The sequence below is a fragment of the Aegilops tauschii genome, chromosome 2, assembly GCF_002575655.3.
Source record: "Aegilops tauschii subsp. strangulata cultivar AL8/78 chromosome 2, Aet v6.0, whole genome shotgun sequence".
NCBI classification, from domain to species: domain Eukaryota; kingdom Viridiplantae; phylum Streptophyta; class Magnoliopsida; order Poales; family Poaceae; genus Aegilops; species Aegilops tauschii.
The window spans coordinates 135,159,018-135,176,180 of NC_053036.3; the positions used below are offsets into that span (position 1 = coordinate 135,159,018).

A 17,163-nucleotide genomic window follows, 5' to 3' on the forward strand; every position below is an offset into this window, starting at 1 on the left:
GCTATACTAAATTTATTGCTTCTTTACCTAAACAACCCCTAGTTTTTATTTACGTGCTCTTTATATTCTTGCAAACCTATCCCGTTACACCTACAAAGTACTTCCAGTTTCATACTTGTTCTAGGTAAAGCGAACGTTAAGCGTGCGTAGAGTTGTATTGGTGGTCGATAGAACTTTAGGGAATATTTGTTCTACCTTTAGCTCCTCGTTGGGTTCGACACTCTTACTTATCGAAAGAGGCTACAATTGCTCACCTATACTTGTGGGTTATCATCTACCACTACCACCTGGCCACAAGGCCTTGCGAGCGTTTCTCCAGGTTTATCAACACCTCCGACTATAGTTTCGCTACGGTAGACACCACCAACGATCTAAAAGCGTTCAAGGTTTCGGGCTTGAAATGCCCGAATCTTGTCAACATCCAGCAACACTACAAGGTCTAGGGCAGCGATAAAAACAAACTGAACTCCCTGGTTGACCTCGCCTCGGCCATCATCGACCCCTACATGAAGATGAAGAATGAGAGCAAGAAGGACAAGAACGCCTAGCACAGTGTGTGGCATGAGAGACTGGATGAACAACATGTCAAGTACGCGGCCAAGGACACGTACGCAAGCTACGAGATGTACAGGCGGATCGTTGACATGAGGAAGTATCTTCTTCCTGCCCCAGATGAGGGATCGAGCCACAGAGTAGTGGCGGGAGCGTCACAAGAAGTAGATGACTAGACGATCGTTTCTCCTACTTTAGAGTGCATGCAATTGTTTATTGAGGTGTGTGGGAATGATCTGTATAGTCAGTTATGTAATTGGATGTTTATTTCAGTGATATATATATATATATCCACGTTATTCTTCTGTAGACAGAGCAAATCACATGGCTTATTAGCAGCAATTGTCTGTGTTATTATTGGTCTTCGCACACATTTCTGATTATGGACCTGTTTGCTGCGTATCACACACATCTTGTTCAGTTGAACCGTTTCCATTGTGTTGCCTAATCACACACAGTTCATCCTAGTGAACCGTATGCTGTATATCACATGCACCTCCATCTGGCTGCCCGTTTCTTTTGTTCCTCCTCATCGCAAATAGTTAATTGAACTGAATCGTATGCCCTGCATCGCACACGCAACTAAAATATGAACCATGTTTGATGCATGCATCATCACAAACGTTTTGCACCTTTTTTGACGGATTTTTACACCACCGTTTGCGATTATGGCATCGCACACAGTTTCGTCGAAGGGTCTCTGATCATAGTGTCGTGTTTGGACCATCCTGCAGTAGTGTATGTTGATTTTGATTCAACTACATGCATGAACTTCTGCCAAGTCAAGCCACTTGAACATTCAGAGGAGGATACCATATCATCATACTACATCACAATCATTTTAACACAATGTTGATATCCAAGATAAATCATTATCCACTCCTAGCTACTTATGCATGGCATGAGAAACTATAATCTCTAATTGTCATTGCAAACATGTTTACTCATAATGGGCTGAATCATGGATACTAGGTTAAACATATTTACAAAAACAGAACAAGTCGAGTTCATACTAGTTTCTCTTTGCCACGGCCAGTTCATCAAATATCGTCATTATTTCCTTTCACTTGCACGAACGAACGATATGAAAATAATAATAGTGCAAGAGTGCCGTGGACTAAGCTGGAATATGCAAACATTTTATTCAACAGTAGAAGACAAGGTAATATGGGCTCTTTGTTAGATCAACAATTATGCATATGAGAGCCACTCAACATTTTCATCGTGGTCTTCTCCTCGGTACGACTCGAATAAAAAAAAGGAAAGAAATTCAGAGAAACACACTGAAATATTTTTGGAGTTTTTGCTTTTCTTGCACAAGCAATAAAAGGGAAAGACAAAACGAGAAAAACTATTTACACGGGAGAAGAACAAGGAAATCCCTTTGGGTTTTCTTTTTAGTGCTACAGCAAATTACTCTAGAAAGAAAAATCAAAAAGAAGCAAGAAATATTTTTGTATTTTCTCAAGGTTTTTCAAACACACAAGAAGAAAGCGCGAAAATAAATTTAACATGGATAACACAATGAAAAAGTGTGGACACCGACAACTGGAATGAGATGTGTAAACATGGATGTAATGTCGGTGGGAATACGTACTCCCCCAAGCTTAGGATTTTGGCCTAACTTGGTAATCAATCAGTAGCCTGGATAGTAGTCGGAGTGGTAGCTCACCGAGGCTCTCGGCGCGGATGCCTCGGCCTGCCGTGCCGCCTCAACCGCCGCATTGTGGGCTCGGACCTCGCTCTCAAGAACAAAATACCTTCCCTTGCTGTGATAATCAAAGAGAGCAGGCGTAGGCAAATATGTGTACACCACAGATTCTTGGTTAAACAACAATTTATAGGTGAAATTATGAATATTTCCTTTAAGTATCTTATGATGATTCATAGCATCAAAGTCTAAATATTGCGTGGGTAGAATACGGTCAAAGGGCAAAGGTGAAACACCCAGCTCTCTTGCTAAACGCATGGCATAAATTCCACCATAGAAATAGCCACTATTAGCGTTGTGTTGCAACCTGCACGCAACAATCGCTCCAAGATTATAACTCCTATCACCTGTGAGAGCGGTGTGTCTGAGGCTCAAGTCTAGAGCACAAAGTGTACTACAATCTTTCTTGCCTACTATACATTTTCCATTAAATAATGCAAAGTACTGAATTGCGGGAAAATGAATGCTCTTTATTCTACCTTGCGTCACTCCCCTCGTCTCACCGTAGCAAAGACTAGTCAAGAATGATTGGTACTCAGCCCTTGGCGGTTCGTCAAGCAAACCCTAGAATGGGATTTTGCAGTGGTGAGCAAATCTCTCTAGCGATATGGTAAATGAATTTTCATACAGTTTAAATGAGACCCTAGACTCACTAGGATGGAATTTAAATCCTTTGACAAATGATTCAGTGAGAGTGTTGTGTTGATTACACTTATCTGAAATGTAGGGACCGATACCGGCATTGTGAACATATTTCTCAAATTCCTCCTTAATGCCCACACGCACCATATAGTCGTCACACGGCCACAAGCAAGTTTTGGTGGCGGCATCTCGTATGGAACTTTCACTTGGTTCAACGTAAGAACGACGAACGGAATTGTCACTAGAAGATGCCTCCGAGGATCTCCTCTTCGAAGACCTCCTTCCAAAGAGGTTCATCATATTCGCATGCAATTTTCTGAAAAAATTTGGGTGACAAAAATTTATCAAAAAAACTTTAAAAGATTGATAGCACTACTCATAGGGATGCATAGAGGCCATAGCAAGCATTCAAACTACTTAGAACTCTACGAATTCAACATGCAAGCTCATCTACAGCAGCACCAAGACTAGCTAATTATTCAAAATATAAACCACTAAAACAAAAACTAATTGGACAAACGGAGGAGTCACATACCAAGCAACAATCCCCCGAAACAGTTTCGGAAACGGAGCTTCGAGCAAAGACATCGAAATCCGCGGGTTTGATAGCAAGAACACGAGAGAGAGAGAGAGAGAGAGAGAGCAATGGTGATTTTTTTCTGGAGGTAGGTGATGATGTGGGATGAAGAGATAAGTGAGGGGCCCACGTGGGGACCACAACCCACCAAGGCGTGCCCGGGGGTCCTGGCGCGCCCAGGTGGGTTGTGCCCACCTGGTGCACCTCCCTCTGATATTATTTGCACCATAAATTCTTAAATATTCAGAAAAAAATTGTATTAAATTTTCAGAGCATTCTGAGAATTTTTATTTTCAGGTCATTTTTTATTGCATGGAAAATTCAGTAAACAGACAAAACATGGCATTTTATTTTATTTAACTAACAAAAACAGAAAACAAAAGGTAGGGACAGAAGGTAGTGCTTACTAAATTCATCAACTTCGTACCTCTCAAAAATGATCCATTAATAAGGTTGATCAAGTCTTATTAACAACCACTTTTGATTAGCATGAAACCAAAGAACTTTTGTAAATCACTAAGTTACCTCAACGGGGATATGAATGTCCCCAACAATGAGCATGTCATATTTCTTTTTGGCAGTAGGTAGAGGTAGTTGAAAACTTCCAATAGTGATTGTCGGGGATTTTTCAATAACATTAATACCATTCACTTGGAATTGTTTCTTCAGAAAGTGCATCGTATGCTCATTACCATTGATATGAAAAGTGACCTTGCTTTTATTGCAATCAATAACAGCCCCTGAAGTATTCAAGAAGGGTCTACCAAGGATAATTGACATGTTGTCGTCCTCGGGCATCTCAAGTATAACAAAGTCAGTCAAAATAGTAACATTAGAACAACAACGGGCACATCCTCACAAATACCGATAGGTATGGCAGTTGATTTGTCAGCCATTTGCAAAGATATTTCAGTAGGTGTGAGTTTATTCAAATCAAGTCTTTTATATAAAGAGAAAGGCATAACACTAACACCAGCTCCTAAATCACATAAAGCAGTTTTCACAAAATTTCTTTTGATAGAGCAAGGTATAGTTGGTATTCCCGAATCTCCAAGTTTTTTAGGTACTCCATCTTTAAAAGTATAATTAGAGAGCATAGTGGAGATTTCAGCTTCTAGTATTTTTCTCTTATTGGTGATGATGTCTTTCATGTATTTTGCATAAGGAGGCATTTTCAAGATATCAGTCAAACGAGTACGCAAAAATACTGGCCTCAACATTTCAGCAAAGCGTTCAAATTCTTCATCATCTTTCTTTTTAGTTGACTAAGGTGGAAAGGGCATAGGTTTATGAACCCATGGTTCTCTTTCTTTACCGTGTTTTCTAGCAATAAAGTCTCTTTTATCATATCGTGTATTCTTGGGTTGTGGGTTATCAAGATCAACTGCAGGTTCTATCTCAACATCATTGCCTGGTTCTTTACTATTTGTTTGAGTATTTTCATGAACCTCCTCATTAACTTTTTCATTATCAGAAGGTGAGTGTTCATTACCAGACTGAGTTTCAGCATCAGAGATAGAAATTTCCTTATCATTATCAGGAGGTTTTTCTTCTTCAGGTTCACTAGAGGCATGCAAAGTCCTATCATTTTTATTCTTCCTTTTCTTTTTAGAAGGACTACATGCATCAGTGTTAGCTCTTTGAGAGTCTTGTTCAATTCTTTTTGGGTGTCCCTCAGGATAAGGTGGTTCCTGAGTCATTCTACTTCCTCTAGTCATTACTCTAACAGCATGATCATTGATATTATTATTCATTTCATCAAGCAACTCTCTTTGAGATTTAGCAACTTATTCTAACTAAGTTTGAACCACAGAAGCATTCTTTCGCACACCTCTAACATCATTTGAGATTCTAAATAACAATTTACTCAAGCGGGCAATCATATCAGAGTTGTATTTCAATTGTTTCATAACATTTGCATTGAAGTGATCTTTTTTCTAATATAATTTTCAAACTCATAAAGGCATTGGCTAGGGTGCATATTGTGAGGATTGTCATTATCATTGAACTTCATTAAAGAATTTACCTCTACCACCTTAGGTGGTGGTGGCGTATCAAGCCCATGTATTTCTTCAATAGAACGTAAATTTTTGGCATCCTCAGCTTTAATACCTTTTTCCTTCATAGATTTCTTTGCCTCTTGCATATCTTCAGGACTGGGATATAATATACCCCTCTTCTTTGGAATGGGCTTAACCGGTGGTTCAGGAAGAGTCCAATCATCATAATTTTTCAATATGTTATTCAATAATTCTTCAGCTTGCCCAACAGTTCATTCCCTGAAAACACAACCATCACAACTATCTAGGAAATCCCTAGAAGCATCGATTAGTCCATTATAGAAGATATCAAGTATTTCATTTTTCTTAAGAGGATGATCAGGCAAAGCATTAAGTAATTGGCAAAGCCTCCCCAAGCTTGTGGGAGACTCTCTTCTTCAATTTGCACAAAGTTAAATATTCCCTATAGAGCAACTTGTTTCTTATGAGCAAGGAAATATTTTTCAGAGAAGTAATAAATCATATCCTGGGGACTACGCACACAACTAGGAGCAAGAGAATTGTACCAAGCTTCAGCATCACCCTTTAATGAGAACAAAAATAATTTGAGAATATAGTAATAGCGAGTCTTCTCATCATGAGTAAAAAGGGTGGCTATGTCATTCAACTTAGTAAGATGTGCCACAACAGTTTCAGTTTCATAACCATGGAAAGGATCAGATTCAACCAAAGTAATTAACTCTGGATCGACAGAGAATTCATAATCCTTATCATCAATAAAGATAGGTGAAGTAGCAAACTTAGGATCATATTGCATTCTAATTCAAGGATTTTTCTTTCTACTTGCATAATAATTTCTCTAGATTATTCTTGCTTGTAATCCTAAGGTACCGGAGGGCTATGTTATGAATGAGGAGACAACTAGAGATATTCTTGCTTGTAATCCTAAGGTACCGGAGGATTTTTCTTTCTACTTGCATAATAATGCCTAAGAATATCTCTAGTTGTCTCCTCATTCATAACATAGCCCTCCGGTACCTTAGGCAATTCATATCTAGGAGGGCTAGCTCTAGTAGGTATTTCAAGATTTTCAGTTTCAAGCTCATCATCAGTTTCAACAACATCATGTTGTCTTACTCTAGCAATTTGTTCATCAAGAAAGTTACCTAGTGGCACATCATCATCATCAAGCAAGGTACTAGCATCATCATAAGTATCATTCATAGCAGAAGTAGCATCATCAATAACTTGTGACATATCAGGATTAATACCATGTGGTGGTGTTGCCAGTTTACTTATAACAGAAGGTGAATCTAAAGCAGAGCTAGATGGCAGTTCCTTACCTCCCCTCATCTTAGAGGGATAAATTTTAGTCTTAGCATCCTTCAGATTCTTCATAGTGATAATTTGATAATAATCCCAAGTGACTCGACAAATATAGCTATGCTCCCCGGCAACGGCGCAACAAAAAGATCTTGATAACCCACAAGTATAGGGGATCGCAACAATTTTCAAGGGTAGAGTATTCAACCCAAATTTATAGATTCGACACAAGGGGAGTCAAAGAATATTTGCAAGTATTAGCAGCTGAGTTGTCAATTAAACCATGCCTGGAGATTAATTATCTGTAGCAACATGATCAGTAGCAAAGTAATATGATAGTTTTGATAATAGTAGCAGCAGCAATGGTAACAGTAACAGTGATAGCAGTAGTTTTGTAGCAAGTGCAACAGTAACGATAGCAGTAGTAACTTAGCAAGAACAATATAAGATAAATTTTTAGGCATTGGATCGGTAATTTGTTGGATGATATTCATCATGTGACAGTCATAACCTAGGGCGATACGGCACTAGCTCCAGTTCATAAATATAATGTAGGCATGTATTCCGTAAATAGTCATACGTGCTTATGGAAAGAACTTGCATGATATCTTTTGTCCTACCCTCCCGTGGCAGCGGGGTCTAATTGGAAACTAAGGGATATTAAGGCCTCCTTTTAATAGAGAACCAGAACAAAGCATTAACACACGATGAATACATGAACTCCTCAAACTACGGTCATCATCGGGAGTGGTCCCGACTATTGTCACTGCGGGGTTGCCGGATCATAACACGTAGTAGGTGACTATAACTTGCAAGATCGGATCTAGAACATGGATATAATTGTGATAACATAAATGGTTCAGATCTGAAATCCTGGCACTCGGGGCCGAAGTGACAAGCATTAAGCATGGCAAAGTCATAGCAACATCAATCTCAGAACATAGTGGATACTAGGGATCAAGCCCTAACAAAACTAACTAGATTGCATGATGAATCTCATCCAACTCCTCACCGACCAGTGAGCCTATGAAGGAATTACTCACTCCCGGTGGGGAGCATCATGGAATTGGCGATGGAGAAGGGTTGGTGATGACGAAGAACGAAGATCCCCCTCTCCGGAGCCCCAAACGGACTCCAGATCTGACCTCCCGATGAAGAATAGGAGGTGACGGCAGCTCCATCTCGTGGATCGCGAGAATTCTTTCTCCCTGTTTTTTCTGGAAAAATAGGATTTTATAGCGTCGGTTTCAGGGTCTGCGGGGCCACCAGGTGGGGACAACCCACCTGGGCGCGCCTGGGGGGCAGGCGCGCCCTGGGGGGTTGTGCCCACCCAGGTGCCCCCATCAAGTGACTCTTGGCTCTAGAAATTCTCTTTTATTGTATAAAAATTCCTCGCAAAGTTTCGTTCCATTCCGAGAACTATTATTTCTGCACAAAAACAACACCATGGTAGTTCTCACTACTGGAATCAGCTAATTTTCCATCTGCCAGCTCTTTTCCGTCTGCTAGCTGACGGCAAAGAAGCTCTTTGCCATCGGCTACCCAAAAGCAGACGGCAAAGAAATGGCAGACGGCAAAGAAGCTCTTTGCCATCTGCGAGCTCTTTGCCGTCCGCTGGCAGACGGCAAAGAGAGAGGTGGCCCCCACCCCCCGCCCGTTTGGAAAATACTTAACGGCCCACCTCTTTGCCGTCTGCCAGCAGACGGCAAAGAGGCAAAAGGGCGGACGGCAAAGAGTGGCGGACGGCAAAGAGGACACTACCTAACGGCCCGTACCCCCCCCCCCCGCCCGTTACTCTGTTCTCTCCTCGCCGAGCCCCGCCACCACTTCCCAAACCCGCCGCCGCCGCCGCCCCCACCACTCGCCGCCGCCCGGTCGCCCCACCACCCCGCCGCCCCACCGGCCCCCCGCCCCGTCGCCACTGCCGCCCGGCGCCGTCGCCCCCGCCGCCACGTCGCCCCGGCCCCCCGCCGCCCCACCGCCCCATCGCCTCCCCCCCCGCCCCGGCCCCCCCGTGCCCCGGCCCCCCGCCGCCCCGCGCCCCACCGCCCCGGGCCCGGCCCCCCGCCGCCCCAGGCCGCCCTCGCGCCCCGGCCACCTCCTCCACCGCCCCGCCCCCCTCCTCCACCGGCCTCCTCCTCCACCGGCCCTGCCCCAGGTGAGCCCCCCTCCTTTTTTCTGTTTTTTTTCTTTTTAGTTTTAGTTTTAGTTTAGATTTAGTTTTAGTTTTAGTTTTAGGTTTAGTTTTAGTTTAGTTTTAGTTTTAGGTTTAGTTATAGGTTTAGTTTAGTTTGAGGAAAGAAGAAGAAGAAGAGAAAAAGAGGAGAGGAGGAGAAGAAGAAGAGGAAAAAGGAAAGGAAGAAGAAGAAGAAGAAGAGGAGGAGGAGAAGAAAAAAGAAGAAGAGGAAGAAGAAGAAGAAAAAAGAGGAGAGGAGGAGAAGAAGAAGAGGAAAAAGGAAAGGAAGAAGAAGAAGAGGAGGAGGAGGAGAAAAAAGAAGAAGAGGAAGAAGAAGAAGAAGAAGAAGAAGAAGAAGAAGAAGAAGAAGAAGAAGAAGAAGAAGAAGAAGAAGAAGAAGAAGAAGAAAAAAGAGGAGAGGAGGAGAAGAAGAAGAGGAAAAAGGAAAGGAGGAAGAAGAAGAAGAAGAAGAAGAAGAAGAAGAAGAAGAAGAAGAAGAAGAAGAAGAAGAAGAAGAAGAAGAAGAAGAAGAAGGAAAAAAAGGAAGAAAAGGAAGAACAGGAAGAAGAAGAAAAGGAAAAAAGAGGGAAAAACCCTGGCCCGACACGGCACCCCGACCCGACACGGCACCCCGACCCCGACCCGGCACCCCGACACGACACCCCGACCCCTAGACCCCGACCCCGACACCCCGACCCCGAGCCTGACCCGACACCCCGACCACGACACCGACACGGCACCCCGACCCCGACCCGGCACCCCGACCCGACACCCCGACCCCGAGACCCCGACCCCGACCCCGACACGGCACCCCGAGACCGACACGACACCCCAACCCCCGACACCTCCCGAAAAGGTGTTCTTTGGCCTTCCAGAAGCCGACGGGGTCATATATTTGTGAATTATTAGTTAGGTCATATATCTTTCGATTTTGTTATGAAAAACATCATATATAATTGTATTGATCGGGTAGTTTTAAATGTGCAGTTGTTTCATCGCTGCGAGGTTTGGTGTTCGACGACCTCGCCGTGCGTTTGACGAGCTCTGCCCCTTCGTTCGTGGGTGAGCACAAATGACATGTCCTCCTCCCCCATTAATTATTTGATCTATTCCGATGAAACTTGATAGCTAGCTATATATGTGTCTTGAATCATTAGTATGCGTAACCAATATGTGTCTCCCGTTCGAAAGCGTCATAGTTATAAATATGCATGCATTTGCATATTTATAACCTTGATTCTTTTGAATTGTCCAACGCTGTCCATGGATAGCCCGAGTATGTTTAGATTGGGTTCGTTTTCCCATATGCTTTGCTCTGGATCCGACGCATAAATTTCGTCAGTGCCTCCCCTGTTGTTCTCCGGGTACACATCCTCTCTGTTTATTGCAGAGACATGTATCAGGAGAACAGCGGGGAGGTACTGCCGAAATTTTGCGTAGGATCCGGAGCATAGCATGGGAAAATGAACCCAATCTAAACATACTCGGGTGGGATTAGGACCTATCATTACCTATTAGAGTGTAGGTTGCATGGACGTAATAAAATTGACAAAGTAGATCAACTGATGAATATATACATGGTGAATTATATATATATATATATATATATATATATATTTGTTGTGTGCCTAGTAGCTCTGAAAGTCAAGATGAGTGATCGTGCGTGGATGTACACCGGTCACACTGGTCAGAACAAATGGAGCACTGAATGGTTCACAAAAACCAAGGGGTTTGTGCGAGCCGCATTTGCAAATGGCCAGAGGAAAACCTGGTGCCCCTGTTTACGGTGCGGCAATTGGGAAAAGAGGACAGAGGCTGAAATGGGCAAACACCTGCAGAAGAGTGGTTTTACGCCCGATTATACGGTGTGGACATTTCATGGTGAGTCTGCCCAACGTGACCGAGCTGAGGTGGATCGTCGTCGCACCGACGAGCATGGTACCGGGATGGAAAACATGGTGCAAGACTTCGATGATGCTCGGGATTCGGAAGAGGAGATGGAGGAATCTGCAAAGGCCTTCAATGAAATGTTGGAGTCTTCAAAACGTCCGCTCCATGAGCACACTGAGCTTTGTCAGTTGGATGCCATCTCACAAGTAATGGCTCTGAAGGCTCAGTTCAACTTGGGCAGAGAATGCTACGATGCAATGATGACAGTATTTGGACGCTTTCTACCCAAAGGCCATGTAATGCCTGCAAACCTGTACCAGTCGGACAAAATCCTCCGTGCACTGAAGATGCCCTATGATAAGATACATGCCTGTGAGAAAGGATGTGTCTTGTTTAGGCTTGACTATGCGGACTTGAACTATTGTCCCATTTGCAAGTCTTCCAGGTATATTGTGGTAGACAACGGTATGGGTGAGAAGACACAGACCAAAATCCCCGTTAGTGTTCTTCGGTATATGCCAATCGTACCCAGACTTCAACGTCTTTTCATGGTCGAAGAGACGGCCAGACAGATGACATGGCACAAAACGGGCAAAAGAACCGAACTAGATGCAGATGGGAATCTGATGATTGTACACACATCGGATGGTGTTGCGTGGAAAAAGTTTGATGAATTACATGGTGACAAAGCGGCAGATCCGAGGCATCCTCGAGTTGGCATCAGCATGGATGGGTTCAGTGTGTTTGGTATGACAGCATCCCAATACAGTTGTTGGCCCGTATTTGTCTTTCCACTCAATCTCCCCCCCCCCCCGGACAGATTCTGCAAAGAAAGAACATTTTCCTGACGTTGATAATTCCAGGGCCCAACTATTCGGGGAAAAATATGAATGTGTACATGCAACCGCTTAAGGACAAATTGCAAGAAGCCTGGGATAATGGGTTCAAGACATACGACGCCTATAGCAAACGGAACTTCATAATGCGTGTCTGGTACATGTACTCGACGCATGACTTGCCGGCGTATGCGCTATTCGTTGGCTGGTGTGTGCATGGAAGGTTCCCGTGCCCCACATGCAAGGGAGCTCTTGAGTTTCGTTGGCTTCAGGCCGGTCGCAAGTTTTCTTGCTTCGACATGCATAGACAGTTCCTGAATCCTCGCCATAAGTTCAGGAAAGACAAGAAGAACTTCATCAGAGGTAGAGTTGTCAAAAACTCTGCACCACCTGCATTGACAGGCCAACAGACCCTGGATCAGTTACACGCTCTCGATCCAGATCCAGAGCGTCCAGGGTACTTCAAGGGGTATAATTCTAAGCACGCCTGGACTCACAAAACATGCTTATGGGATCTGCCTTACTTCAAAGACCTCCTTTGCCCACACAACATCGACGTGATGCACACTGAGAAGAATATCGCCGAGGCACTTTTTGGTACATTGTTCGGCATAGATGGGAAGTCAAAGGATAATACTAAGGCTAGAGTCGATCTGGAGGCGCTATGTGATAGGCCGTTACAAAACATGAAAGAACCGAAAGGAAAGCAGAACTGGATGAAGCCAAAGGCATGGTTCAATCTTGGAAGGCCAGCTATGAGGGAAATTATCTTGTGGGTGAAAATGCAGTTGATGTTCCCCGATGGGTATGCAGCGAATCTACAGAGGGGAGCCAGTCTTGATAAATTGAAGATATTTGGTCTCAAGAGTCATGATTGGCACATATGGATTGAGCGGGTAATGCCGGTGATGTTGCGTGGCTTCATCCCTGAGGATGAATGGCTAGTACTGGCAGAACTCAGCTATTTCTTCCGTGTTCTTTGTGCGAAAGAACTATCGCCTGGCGTGCTAGAAGAAATGGAAGAGTTGGCGCCGGAGTTGATCTGCAAGTTAGAGAAGATCTTTCCACCGGGCTTCTTTAATCCAATGCAACATTTGATTTTGCATCTCCCGACCGAGGCAAGATTGGGGGGGGGGGGCGTGCAAAATCGTTGGTGCTACCCAACTGAGAGGATGCAGAAGACGCTTCGACAAAAATGTAAAAATAAACGTAGAATTGAAGCATCGATGGCTGAGGCATTCATCACTGAGGAGGCGGCAAACTTCGTGACAGCACACTACGAAGCCAAAAATCGTCATTTGCATAATCCGAAGCCTCGGTACAATGCTGACGACCCTAAAAAGGGTGGATCAAACCTCAGCCTATTCAAAGGGAATCTCGCACCAGCCAGTGTTTCAAATCCAGTATCTTTGGATAACGAACAATGGCGGACCATTTCGTTGTATATCTTCAACAACCATATAGAAGTGCGGCCGTACATCGAGTAAGTTCTCGGTACATAGTTTCGCAACTTCTATTTCCTTTGAACTGCTCTTATTCCTGGATATTTCATACAGTCGATACGTCGCCTTATTCTCGTATGGAGCGGTGATCCAAAAGGATTCTGTCGAAGAGTATGAGCTTCTCGCAAAGCAAGGAGGCGGCTATCCCGGTTTCATCTCTTGGTTCAAACAAACGGTAATTTCTATTAGACTTGTAGGCTAATTTGTAGGCGGCTATCCCGGTTTCATTCGCTAATTTGTGTGTAATGCAACAATCCTCTCATATTAAACTTGTAGGCTAATTCAGAGTCTATGGACGCCGAATTGAGACAAGTCGCTAATGGTTTTGACTATAAGGTCCGTTCATTTGACAAATACGACATCAACGGGTATCGCTTTCGTACCTATGGCAAAGAGCTATCTATGGCCGACCGAAAGTCTACAAATTGTTGTGTATCTGCTATCGGCGAAGGAGGTACCTAGTATTATGGGAGAGTTGAAGCAATTTATGAACTTCTATTCTATGGTGAAAACCCACCGAATGTCGTAGTCTTCAAATGTTATTGGTTTCAGCCGAAGGAGACTAGAAGGACTCATGAACATATAGGGCTAGTTGAAATCAACCAAAGCACCCATTTAGATGTTCCTGATGTCTATATTACGGCTCAACAGGCGACCCAAGTATTCTATCTACCGTGGGCCTGCCAAACTAATCCAAATCTGAAAGGTTGGGATGTCGTTTATGAAGTGCCGCCACGTGCTAGACTATCTCCCCCAAAGGAAGAGGATTATGAACCTCACATTAACCCAGACACATATGAAGGAGAATTCTTCCAAGAGACACGTCTTTCCAAAAAGCGTTTCAAGAACCGCTATACTTCACCCCAAAACATTGAAGTAGACAGCGACAGTGAATCCGACATCACCCCAGAGGAGGAACAAGAAGAGCCGGAACAAGAAGAGGTTACTGCTGCGGATTACCTGTCATTGCTTGACCGATTACGTCAAGGTGGCCTTGCACATGTTGATGCCACTGAACCCTATGAGCCCGTCATTGATTATAGTGATGATGATGATTATGCATTTATTGATGATACTGATCGAGATTATTAGTAGTGTCAGGTATTAAATTTTTTAATGTTGTACTTGATGATGATACACTTAAGTGATACACATATTATTATTCATGTCGGTCTTTTTTTTATGTTGTACTAATTTCGTTTACTGTTTGTCATGGCAGGTGTTGAAAGATGGTGGGCGCTGGTCGGGAGCGCGCCAAGGCCCCTTCTTCGTCGGCGCGTGGTTTGAGGTCTTCCATTCCAGACGCACCTCTCCGCCGAGCGTTGCTAGACAGTATGGCCACACCGCCGGGCCCTTCTTCGTCGACCGCGGTGCCCAGCAGGGGACGAGGTAGGAAGAGAGGAGGTGGGGCACGTGGTCGCGGGAGAGGAGGTAGGGTGACTGCTACGGCGCCTTCCTCGCTGCCACCCCCAGCTGTTTCACCCGAGCACGTGACTGCTAGGGTGGACTCGTCCGAGGAGGAGGCTACACGGACTCCGGTCCACGAGCCTCCGGTCCACGGGTCTTGGGCCCACGAGCCTCGGGTCGACTGGCCTTCGGCCCACGAGACCCCGGAGGAGCACACGTCCGGATGGGGTACCTGGCCGGATCAGCCCGAGGAGCCGAGTGGCCATGCTGATGATGGCGGGGAGCTGACTGATCTTGAGGAGGAGGGGGGCACCGTCTACCAGCGTGGTGCTACACGGATCCCGTCCGTGCCGGCGACCCGCGAGCAGAGGTGGTTGATTTTCCCTGATGGGGAGAGGTACGTAAGTGCATTTAATATTTTTGTACCTTGTGCATTCATGTTTCTTCAAATAACTAATGCGTTGGCCTTGTCATGCTGCAGGGGTTGGGACCACCATCATAGTGTCCGTCGGCCCAACTCCGTCCTTGGAGTTCTTTGCCGGCAAAACTTCCCGGGGTTTGTCACGTTGCCTGGTGAGGGTCGGCTTCCAGAGCTTGGATTGAGCTGGGAGCACTACGTGGCTGCCCCGGCCCCGCCGGATGTCATTATCGACGGTGTCGTGTGCGACACGAGGGCAGACATGGTGATCAGGACGTTCTGGGTAATTTCTCCTTTACACATTTAAAAATCTTCAACTAGCTAGTTATTAATTGTACTAATCAATATTGTCTCATTTGATTGCAGACATTCTACAGGTGTGAGGAGGGATATGAGGAGGACGCGGCACATGTTATCGAGAACGTCTGCAAGCGCCTACTCCAGAACTTACGGCATGAGGCTCGGGTGCAGGCTGTTCGAGACTACTACGCCTTGTGTGGTATCAAGAAGACCAAGCCGGCATGCCGCGATAAGTTCCTGAGTAAGGAGCAGTACATGAAGGTAATTCTTAAGGCCTTCTACTTAAGTTCCTTCATTTAGTAATTCTTAGCCGTAGCGCTCAAGTTTCTATTTGCTAACTTAGGCGCCTCCGAGATGGTGTGCGGATCGGATGGATTGTTGGGAGGTGTTGGTCGATGAGTGGTGCTCAAAAGAATGGCTAGCCCTCCACAACGAGGCCAAGGACAAACGTGCCCAAATGGAAGGTGTGCCACACCATCAAGGAAGCTCCAACTTATATTAGTTCGGGCGCAACTGGGTATGTGGTTTGCTTCATGATTCATGCAATTCATTCATCATGCTAGCTTGAGCCCTTTAATTACTAATTTACATTGTTTCTCTCTTTCAGGCACGCCACAATAAGGTGGATAAGGTGCCAGAGGTGTACGACCTGTATGCCATGGCCCACACTGCCTCTTTCAAGAAAGTCAAGGCTTTCTCTCAGTCTGACCTCGATGATGCAAACAACTTCACCAACATCTCCTCCCACAACAAGCTCGTGAGATATAGAGATGAGGGGAAGGCGAGGAAAGGGGAGGACTTTAACCCGAGCCAGGGTCCCATTGATCCAGAGCTAGTGATGATATCTGGTGGCGGGAGGTCCCATGGCTCCATAGCCATTGGAGATGGACTTACCCGTTGTCCTAGCACTCTCCCGGAGATCAAGGCGCGCCAGTCGAGCTCCGCTCCTGAGATAAGGCCTCGTGAACGGCCAGTGCAACTCGCCATCAAGGTTAGTGATACGTACTCAGTTATCTTTCTCCTTTACATTGTGTGCGCTTCCATCAATGATTACAAATGGTCATGTGAGTGGTGTTGCAGGCTGCTATACAGAGTGAGAGAGATCGAACGGAGAAACTTCTGGCGGAGGCGGCGGAGAGGCAGCGGGAGTTGGAGGAGAGGACGACAAAGATGATGGAGGAGGAGAGGGCACGGAATGACATGCAGGCAAGGGCCATGTACGAGCTCCTTGTGGTAAGTTTCTTCTGCAGATTAGCCAAAACATTCATGTAGTGTTTGTCTCATTACTAACTAGTATGACTGAGTCGTCGAAACCAAATGTGCAGTCTGTGTGCGAGAAGACAGGTCAGACCGCTCCGCCGATGCCAGTGATTGCTCCTGGGACCACGGTGAGTTTTATTTGAATGGACATTACTTGCTAGTCTTAACATTTGAGTGTCATCATGCTAACAAGACATTGGAAATGATCTTTGGTGCAGCGTAACTCCAGACAAGCATCGCACGATCCTTCTCCAGCTACCGACACGAGCCACCCCGCTCCTACACCTCCTGGATCTTGGTAAGTTTATCTAGTGTTTTACTTAACACATGCATAAAGACCTAGACTTAGCTTTAATTAGCTTAGTTAGCTCATAGACGATCCATTTTACTTAAGTTAGCTCTAAAATGACCCATTTTACCTAGGTTAGCTTATAAATGATCCAGTTCATCCAAGTTAGCTCAAAAATGACCCATTTTACCTAGATTAGCTCCTAAATGATCCATTTTACCTACGTTAGCTTTAAAATGACCCATTTCAACTAGGTTAACTCCAAAATGACCCATCTTAC

At 44.8% G+C, this 17,163-nt stretch overlaps 1 long non-coding RNA gene across 1 annotated transcript; it reads left to right on the forward strand.

Annotated features, from left to right (window-relative positions):
• Positions 1–16,213: 16,213 nt before the first annotated feature.
• LOC141041972 (uncharacterized) lies at positions 16,214–16,741 on the forward strand. Its single transcript, XR_012203769.1, has 3 exons — positions 16,214–16,325; positions 16,415–16,567; positions 16,660–16,741. It is a non-coding gene; the product is annotated as an uncharacterized lncRNA (long non-coding RNA).
• Positions 16,742–17,163: the final 422 nt, after the last annotated feature.